General features: G+C 53.6%; 1 long non-coding RNA gene across 1 annotated transcript; it reads right to left on the bottom strand.

The window, feature by feature from the left end:
• Nucleotides 1–3,733: 3,733 nt before the first annotated feature.
• LOC131516336 (uncharacterized) lies at nucleotides 3,734–8,295 on the bottom strand. Its single transcript, XR_009263994.1, has 2 exons — nucleotides 6,790–8,295; nucleotides 3,734–4,563 (listed from the first exon to the last, which is right to left on the bottom strand). It is a non-coding gene; the product is annotated as an uncharacterized LOC131516336 (long non-coding RNA).
• Nucleotides 8,296–9,330: the final 1,035 nt, after the last annotated feature.

The following is a 9,330-nucleotide window of genomic DNA, read 5'->3' as shown; positions in this document are numbered from 1 at the left end:
GGCAGCCAGGCTTCAGCATCTGTGTCTCTGCGGAGGTTAGAAACGAGCACGGCGGTGGGGCCGCTGGCCCGGTCTCAGCACCTAACCGATCTTCCTGATGTGACAGGCAGGCACAGAGAGGAGAAGGGACATCCAAGGCGTCCTGCCACGTTCCCGGACTCCTGATCCAGTGTGCATCCTACACCCACTCTCTCTCTGATCCCACCCCTCCGGCCTCCCTCACTGCCCCAGCCCCTGCCCCAAACGTGCTCTCCCACGTTGAGGAGTTAGGGAAACATTCACATCACTTGGCCGCCTTTCTGCCTCTTTTTCCCCCTGTGTGACCTGACCCCCGCCCCCATCTCCCAAGACCCCCATCACCCGCCTGCTCTTCCCTGAGGGAGCAAAGAGGCCTTCCGGGGCCAGTGGCCGCAAGGGAATGTCCCTGGGACCCAGCAGCCTAACTTCCACTTGACTCTAAGTATACAGACTGAGTTACGGGAGGCCCCAGAGCGCCGGTCCTGGAGTAAGACAGGTCTGGATTTCAACTCCAGCTCCTTCTCTCCAAGCCCAGCAGTGATCTCAGCCCCCTGAGGCCTAGACAGCATAGAGGGAACTCAATTGGGGGTTGGGGTGCATTTGCAAGTTAAGGAGGTTAGCTGGAGCCCTTCTGACCAGCTTTTAGCCCTGGGAGACTTCCTGCCAGCCTCTCTCCAGAGCCCTTGGGAAGCAGGCTCCTCCGGCCACCCACCGGGACCCCCTGGTGCCCAGAACAGGCCTTCTCAGCCACTGAGGGCTCCTCTCTGCGGATCTTTCCACCAGAAGGCCGGTAGAGGACCCCGGCTGGCCCCAGAGCAGGGCCACAGCCCCAGCTGCCTGTCTCCCGAAGGGAAGGGCACCCCAGCAAGGCAGGACTCCCTCCTGGGAGGAAATGGCTCCCCGAGAAGGTTTCCCTGAGGGACGGTATGTGTCACTCAGCACGCCCTGTCCCGTCTGCTTTAGTTCTTACCCCCCGGGACACGCACTCACCGCACAGCAGCCCTGAGAGCTGTTACCCCACGGCCTCTTGGGCAAATCTCCAACTTCTGCTGCTCAGAAAGCCGTGAGGCTGGGCCCGGGGACCTCCCATCACCCTCTCCGATGGGACTGGGGGAGGGGGGCTCAGGCTGCCAGCGGGGACCCCTGGTCCCGGCGTTCCGTCTGGGGGGAGGGAAACAGTTCTCTCCGGCGGGACGACTTAGGGCGCACAGTACAGTTGTGTGAGTCGGGAACCCGAGTGTGAATCCGGTTCCACCTCCTACGAGCCCCGCCTCATAAGCTCGCTCACCTCGCTGAACCTCTGTTTCCTACGCTGTGAAATGGGGATGAGAATTTCTCTTGGGGCCAAGGGCTGTCGTTAAACAAGATCATCGATTCTACAGCAGAGGTTTCCCGAGCCCCTGCTCCGTGTCAGTCGCGTCGCTGAGTGCTTTGGGGGGAGCCCTGAGCGGACAGACTGGGGCTGGCCGCACGGAGCTTGCGGTGAGTGGACAGTCAGGGAGACTGTAAAAGAAAATCCGATTAAGAGGTTTTGGCTTAGCAAGCAATAGCTCTCAATATCTACCTTTGTAGGGGGCTGTACTTAGCTAACGTGAATTTGTGATAGCATTGCCATTCACCCGCGTTTCTTATTCTCCGATGGGTTAATAAGAGACTTAAGTGAGATTTTATAAATAAGTAATAGAGTCATATATATATAAATATATTTTAATTTTTTTCTTAATTTATTTTTGAGAGCGCGCACACGAGTGGGGGAGGAACAGAGAGAGAGGGGGAGAGGAGATCCCAAGCAGGCTCCAAGCTGTCAGCACAGAGCCTGATGCGGGGCTCGAACCCACGAACCGTGGGACCATGACCTGAGCCGAAGTTGGGCACTTCACCAACTGCGCCACCTCGGCGCTCCATAAATATATATGTATATTTATAGTTATATTTATATATGTATATTTATAATATGCATATATATGTATATTTATAATATGTATATATAAATATATGTATATTTATAATATGTATATATAAATATATATTTATAATATGTACATATAAATACATATGTATATTTATATATTTCTAATATGTATATATATATTTATATATATATAATATAAAAAATATAATATATAATATATATAAAATATAAATAATATAAATAAAATATAATAAATATTATAAATATAAATATAAAATAAAATAAATATAAAATAAAATAAATATAAAATAAAATATAAATAAAATATAAAAAATATAATATATAAAAAATATATATTTATAATATGTATATATAAATATACATGTATATTTATAATATGTATATAAATACATATGTATATTTATATATTTCTAATATGTGTATATATTTATATATATATAATATAAAAATATAATATATAATATATATAAAATATAAATAATATAAATAAAATATAGTATAAATATTATAAGTATAAATATAAAATAAAATAAATATAAAATAAAATATAAATAAAATATAAAAAATATAATATATAAAAATATATATTTATCATATGTATATATAAATATACATGTATATTTATCATATGTATATATAAATATACATGTATGTTTATCATATGTATATAAATATAAGTATAAATATATATTTACACATATATTTATATATTTACACATATAAATATATATTTAGATAAATATATAAATATAAATATATTTATATAAATATTAAATGAGTATTTATATAAATGTATAATATATATAATATTATAATAATATGATATATAATATATAAATTTATATTTATATATACGCATCATTTCAATCAACCCTCAGAAAGATCATAGGTAGTAGGTATTTTCTCCATTTCTCAGGTAAGGTAACGTGACTTGCTCAAGATCACACAGCACCAAAAGGGTGAAATGGAGACTCCAGCCGAAGTCAGTGTGCCCGAGAGCCTGTGTTCTTATCTGAAAGGACACGGCCTCCTCTTAGCTCGGAGGCCATGCGTGGTGTGTGTTAAAGGGCTCTCTACAAATTTCAATGCTCTGGACACATGTAAGGGGTCATTGCAGCTCTGTTTCCTGCTTTGCACCTGGTCCCTTGAACACCAGGCCATTGAGTCGAGGGTGGGAGCCAGAGAGACAAGCCACATGGAGGTGTCAGAGGAGGAATTAGCCTCCCTTGACAAGTGGGGGACACACGACATGTCGAGGCGGCATCCTGGCTGATGCTTACTTGGGGTTTCTGGGAGCCACTCAGCCCCAGAAGGGAACCATCCCTGGAGAGCTCAGATGGTCCACCGCATTGCCTTTGGCTAGTCCTTGTCCCCGTCATTGGAGAGCTCGTCCCACCCCAGAGGATTCCCTAAACGCTGGATCGTCCTATCTGGGAGGAGACGTAAGCTGTAGTGACAGACATACCTGGCTCTGAATCCCCACGCAGCATTTCCCCGCTGTGTGACCTCCGGCACGTCATCTAACCTCTCGGAGCCTTGGTTTCCTTGTCCGTCGAGTGGGGGCAAGCTCCTGTCTGCGAGGTTGTCGTCAGGATTAAAATAATGAAGACAATGAAGGGTGGTGCCTGATACAGAGCCCACACTCGGTAGATGGTAGGAGATTAAAAAAAAAAAAAAAAAGTGGCTTGGGTGGGTGGGTGTCACCGGATTGAAATAGCGCCTGTCATTGCCTGTCTGCTGTGCATACCTGAAAGGGGCAGGGATGACACTGAATCCGGCCAATTAGGAGATCTCCTATAAAAATTTAATTCTCCAATAAAATAGCGCAAAATGAAACAGGTGAAGGATTTTTAAACTGTAAATTAATGATCTATGGTTATAGCCATAATAATAATCATAATAGCTGCCAATTACAGACTATGGAAGGCCGAGTCTGGGCCAGGAGCTCCACGCACGTGGGGGCCAGCTTGCACCTTCTGATTAGGGACCCTATGCGTTTGCAGGCCAGGGGACCAGGGTTCGGCAGGACCCGCCCTGCCACAGACGCTGGGGAAAATGTCAAAGGGATGCGCGAAGCCACAGTTTCTCACGCCTGTGTCCTCTCTCCACGGTCTGGGCACATTCAAATGCTCCTTCGAATAAAGAATAGAGCAAAACGACCCAAGAGCGAGTGCTATCCCTCATTCCGTCTACCTATCTGGTCTTGCCCCTCGGGACCTCTGTTTCCTCACCCTGACTCTGCTCCCGAGCCAGGAAAGCCTGGAGGGCCGAGCATTCCCTCAGGCCCCTCCCTGCAGCCCCCGGAGGTCCATGCGAGCCCCCCTCCATTTCTCCTGCGTCTCTGTGTAGACAGAAACAGTTCAGTCTTCACATCTCTTCTCCTTCAGAGCTTTCCCGTCCTCAGAGAAGAGACCTGCTCTCAGGGAGCCCTGTGGAATCTTCTCCAGTCCCCTATTGTCCTCACGACTCCTCTTCAGGGTCAGAAACAGACCCGATGCTACAGTTTCGGGGGCAGCTGGGGTCAGGCTAGCAGGTTCTGTCTCTGACGTGGTACAAATTGCTGTGTGGCCTCCGGAGAGTTACTCAACCTCTCTGTGCTTCTGCTTTCTCATCTGTAGAATGAGATTGATAATAATAGCACCTGCCCTCTAGGACATTTGTGGGATTAACAAGTGCCAAGTACACAGAACAGTGCCTGGCACCTCGTAGGTGCTCGGCCACAACTATCTTCCGGGCCCTAACTGTTCATGGTCACCAGTAGCCGTAACGATTTCCTCCCCATAATAAAGATGAAGGGCAGAGGTCCCCATTGCAAAGCCAGGCACGGCACTCAGCTCTTCACCCACATCAGCTCTTATATGTGCCAGGCACGGGGAACGGCCCGCTGCAAATGCTCAATAAACGTCAGGGCCTCTGTGCACCCAAGTCACTTTCTCACTCACGGCACTTTTATGACTTACGACACTTCCCCCCCCCCCCCCCCGCCCCAACCTTGTTTTAACCATAATTCGATTGGAAGCAAATGACACTTGGGGCGCCCGGGTGGCTCAGTCGGTTAAGCGCCTGACTCCTGATTTCCGCTCAGGTCGTGATCTCATGTTCGTGAGATCGAGCCCCGAGTTGGGCTCCGTGCTGTCGGCACTGAGCCGGCTTGGGATTGTCTCACTCTCCGCCTCTCCTCTCTCTCTCTCTCTTTCTCAAAATAAATAAATAAACTTACACAAGGAAGCAAGTGACATTTTGACTGCCCACAACAACGTGTTTCTTGAAGACAACAAAACTTGCTTTTCTCCTCCATATATTTCTAACCGGACAGGATCCTTCCACAAGTCACCCGCTGATCTCCCGGGCTGGCCTCTCTCTGTGGATCCCCATTCTCCTAAACCCTGCCGCTCACAGGTCCCGTGTCCAGCCAGCCCCCGAATCCTGTTGATTTCCCTTCCAATGTCCCTCATTCCCAGGCCTGGTTCTCGGTTCCTGCCCAGGCTTCCGCTCCCTCCCGGACTGTGTGACAAGCCCCCTAAGCCTTCCCTCTCCCAACCAACCTCACTTAAGCGGTCCCCTCTCCGGGGATCAGGTCCCTGTGCAGAAACCATGGGAGGCTTCTCTCCCTGCCCCCGTCGCCCCCCCCATTCTGGGCCCTCCAAAGCATTCCTTCTGACACAATCTCGCCCTGGGAGGGTTTCCTTGCTTTCCCAGCCCAGCTAAGAACTCTTGGCGGTGGGCCTGCGTTCCAGGTGCCGTGTGAACCTTCCAGCTCCCCTGACATCTACCTCAGCTCTGTTTTTAGTTTGCGAAATATTTTTGGACCTGATTTGCCAGTCTGAATAACTAGGTGGGGTACAAAATGTCAGCAGCTAATTACTTTTAACCATTATTAATAGGTTGGCGCTAATTATCCGTTGCGCTAGGCAAGATTTTGCGAAAGACCGGCAGAGAGGGAGGAGTGAAGGGCTGTGCCCAGGCCACAGGGTGAGCAGGCTGTCGGGATGGTGCTGGGACCCCAGGAGCTGGGTACCAGCAGGGGGAACGAGGGGCAGCCTCTGGGCTGAGGGCTGGGACGGGGCGGGCAGGGCGAAGGGGGGGTGGGGGTTCCGCCTGGGTAGATGGAGCTGCTATCTGGTCTCTCTCCTCCCCCTCTCCCAGAATGCAATCTACCGAAACCTCTTATCGAAAGTATTCTGGAGGTGATAAAAGTGTCACCAAAGATTTGCTCATTTTCTAAACTGTCATTAAAAAAAATTTATGGGCAGGGGGAAATATAGGCAGGGAAGGAGGGTGGGTGGGCAGGGAGAGAGGGAGGATGATTTAAAATCAGTCCCTTCATAAATTAAAGACATTTGCTCACGAGAGGGGGCTCGGAGAGGGAAACGGCTAGAAGGTCGTCGCGTTCTCCACGCCGGGCCGCCGGTCCTCCCAGCCGGTCACACGCTCTGTGGTCTCTTCACCCCCACCTACGCTTGTTGTCAACCCCTCCTAGCTCACCTGCACAGCCAAACCCTTCCTCCACCTTCTCCAACCCCTCCTCCCCCCACGCCCCTCCCCCCCCGCAGCCCCCCCCCACCCTGGCTCCCGCAGCCCCACTGTCCGCACTTGAGCTGGAACTCAAACCTCCATGGAAGGCGAGGGGGCTGGGGCTCGACCCACTGGACCATAAGGTGCCTGAAGACAGGAGGCCTGTCTCTAACCATCGCTCGATTCTGAACCCTCATGGTGTCTCCTTGGGGTGGGGAGGGGTGATGACACAGCACCCAAGAAGGAGAACATAATGCCCGAGAAGGTCAAGCCTTCATTATACACACTGAGAGCCCGAGGCTCCGAGAGGGGAGACGACTCACCCAAGGCCACGCAGGGGAGCCACCAGAACTCACGTCTCCCGCTTCCAGCTCAGGGGTCCGGCAGACCGTTCAGGAGCTCAGACTCAGGTGATGGCCCCCCCTGCACTGGCTAGCCACGTGATCGTGAACAAGTCGCTGAGCCCCACCCTGTGTGCCAGGCACCTGAGTCCTTGTAGGTACCAGCTGTGACAGTGTCAGTGCTTTGCCCAGGGATGTCACTTATCACCGTCACTGTCGTTGTCAGCATCTTGATGGGAGGGGGCGGGGGTTGTGCAGGTCAAAGCTGCCTTTTGCGTGGGCCCCCATCACCTGCTCGGCAAGTACCCCAGCGTCCACTGCGTGCCCGACCCCGTGCGAGGAGAGGGAAGGGGGAGATACAGAGGAAAACGAGGGTAGCTCCAGTCCCTGAGATGCTTCAGCCCGGGAAGGGAGGCCACTGCTTCGAATGCTGAGCCCCGTGGGGCTGTTCACAGATGTCCCACCCCTTCCCTCGCTCCTCTGGGCGGGCGGGAGCCCTGGAAGTTAAGTAGCCACGTGTCTTGCTTTGGCCAAGCCGGACCAGCCCAGAAGGAGGCCTCCGGTGGGGGAGGGGAGGGGGAGGAAGGAAGAGGGTGTTCCTGGCAGGGGTGAGAGGGAGGGTGTGGTGTGCTCAGCAGGTGCTGACCCACTGAGAAAGGGAAGTGAGAGAGCAGGTTGGGGGCCAGGTTGCAGGCTGGGCCCTTGGGGAGGGGTTCTCAGGTCTGTGCCTAAGCCGGTTCTCACTGCGGGTCCCTGCTAACGCAGGTGCTCAGCGCTCGTCCCAAGTGAGGTTCAGGAAGAGGGGCTGGGACAGTGGCCGCCTGTGGCAAGGGGGGGGGGGGGGGTCCAGGTCTCAGTGCGCTGCAGATCGGCTCAGGGAGCTTGGCGAGCTGCCTGCCTCGGCCTCTGTCCCCTCTGTCCGCTTCCACGGTGGGTCACGTGTCATCAGTTGCAGGCCCTCCAGACTGAGGACCACGTGCCAGCATTCACAGGAGCGAGTTTGGCAAAAGCAGCAAGCACAACGCGGATCGAAGTAGCACAATCCAGAACCTCCTGGAACGCCTCCCTGTTCGTGTGTGGGAAGCCCCCCGGGTGGGGGCAGGGAGAAGAGGACCTAAATCCAGATGGAGAGGTGGGGACAGAGAATTTACGTGCCCGGCATTTGGAAGACAACTGCTGTGTCACTGGACGTGGCCCGGCATGGCAGGCAAAAGAAGTCCGAAGAAATTCTTGTGGGACCGTGAGCTCCGTGAGCTCCTTGGAGGAGGACCAGCCTGGGATGGGCTATGAAGGCAAGGCATGCAGAGGTGGAGGGGAGAAAGGCAGGCCCAGGTGTCAGGAGGGGCGGGGAACAGCGGGCCATGGCCTCTGCAGGCCTGAGCTGGCCCTGCGGTGGGGAGGGTCCTCCAGCTTCTAAGGGGCCAAGGATGTGGGGGAGGTCGCTGCAGGCCTCCCAGCTCCACCAGTCCCCACCAGCCCCCTCCAGCCCCCTCCAGGCCCTCCAGCCCCCACCAGCCCTCTCCAGCCCCCTCCAGCCCCCTCCAGCCCCCACCAGCCCTCTCCAGCCCCCACCAGCCCTCTCCAGCCCCCTCCAGCCCCCACCAGCCCCCTCCAGCCCTCTCCAGGCCCTCTAGCCCCCTCCAGGCCCCTCCAGGCCCTTCCAGCCCCCTCCAGCCCCCTCAGCCCCCTCCAGGCCCCTCCAGGCCTTCCAGCCCCCACCAGCCCCTACCAGCCCTCTCCAGGCCTTCCAGCCCCCTCCGGCCCCCTCAGCCCCCTCCAGCCCCTTCCAGCCCCCTCCAGCCCCCTCAGCCCCCTCCAGGCCCCTCCAGGCCTTCCAGCCCCCACCGGCCCCCACTAGCCCCTTCCAGGCCTTCCAGCCCCCTCCAGCCCCCTCAGCCCCCTCCAGCCCCCTCCAGCCCCCTCCAGGCCCTTCCAGCCCCCTCCAGCCCCCTCAGCCCCCTCCAGGCCCCTCCAGGCCTTCAAGCCCCCACCAGCCCCCACCAGCCCCCTCCAGGCCCCTCAATCCCCCTCCAGTGCCCTTCAGCCCCCTCCAGCCCCCTCCAGCCCCCTCCAGGCCCTCCAGCCAGGGTTCACAGCCTCTGCAGGGGAAAGTCATTTCTGAAGACTGCATCTGCGGAAAACGGAGCAGACGGCCTGGCAGGCTCTGCCTTTCATCTAGAAAGCAGGGCAACCTCCATGTGTAGGGAAAGGAGGGCAGGCCAAGAGGCTGAGCTGCGAGGCCAAGGTGGGCCAGCTCCACAGGGGAAATTCTGCCGAGTTCCACACACCCCCCCTCAGAGTTCGCTCAGACTCTCCCCTGCCCTCACCTCTGACACCCTCTTCTTAAGCCTCACCGCCTCTCTAGGCCTGCGGCTTTTTGTTTTGCTTTCCGTTGTTTTTTTTCTCTGTTCCTCTCTGTCTCTGTCTCTCTGTCTCCCCCCACCCCTTCTCTGCCTTGCTCTCTGTGTTTTGCTTTCTCCCTCTCTCTCCATCTCCCTCCCTCTTCTCCGGCTCTCTCTCAGG

Source organism: Neofelis nebulosa, chromosome 7 (genome assembly GCF_028018385.1).
Source record: "Neofelis nebulosa isolate mNeoNeb1 chromosome 7, mNeoNeb1.pri, whole genome shotgun sequence".
Taxonomy (NCBI): Eukaryota; Metazoa; Chordata; class Mammalia; order Carnivora; family Felidae; genus Neofelis; species Neofelis nebulosa.
Note: the sequence above shows the minus strand (reverse complement) of the source record. Positions and strands in the feature narration are given on the sequence as shown.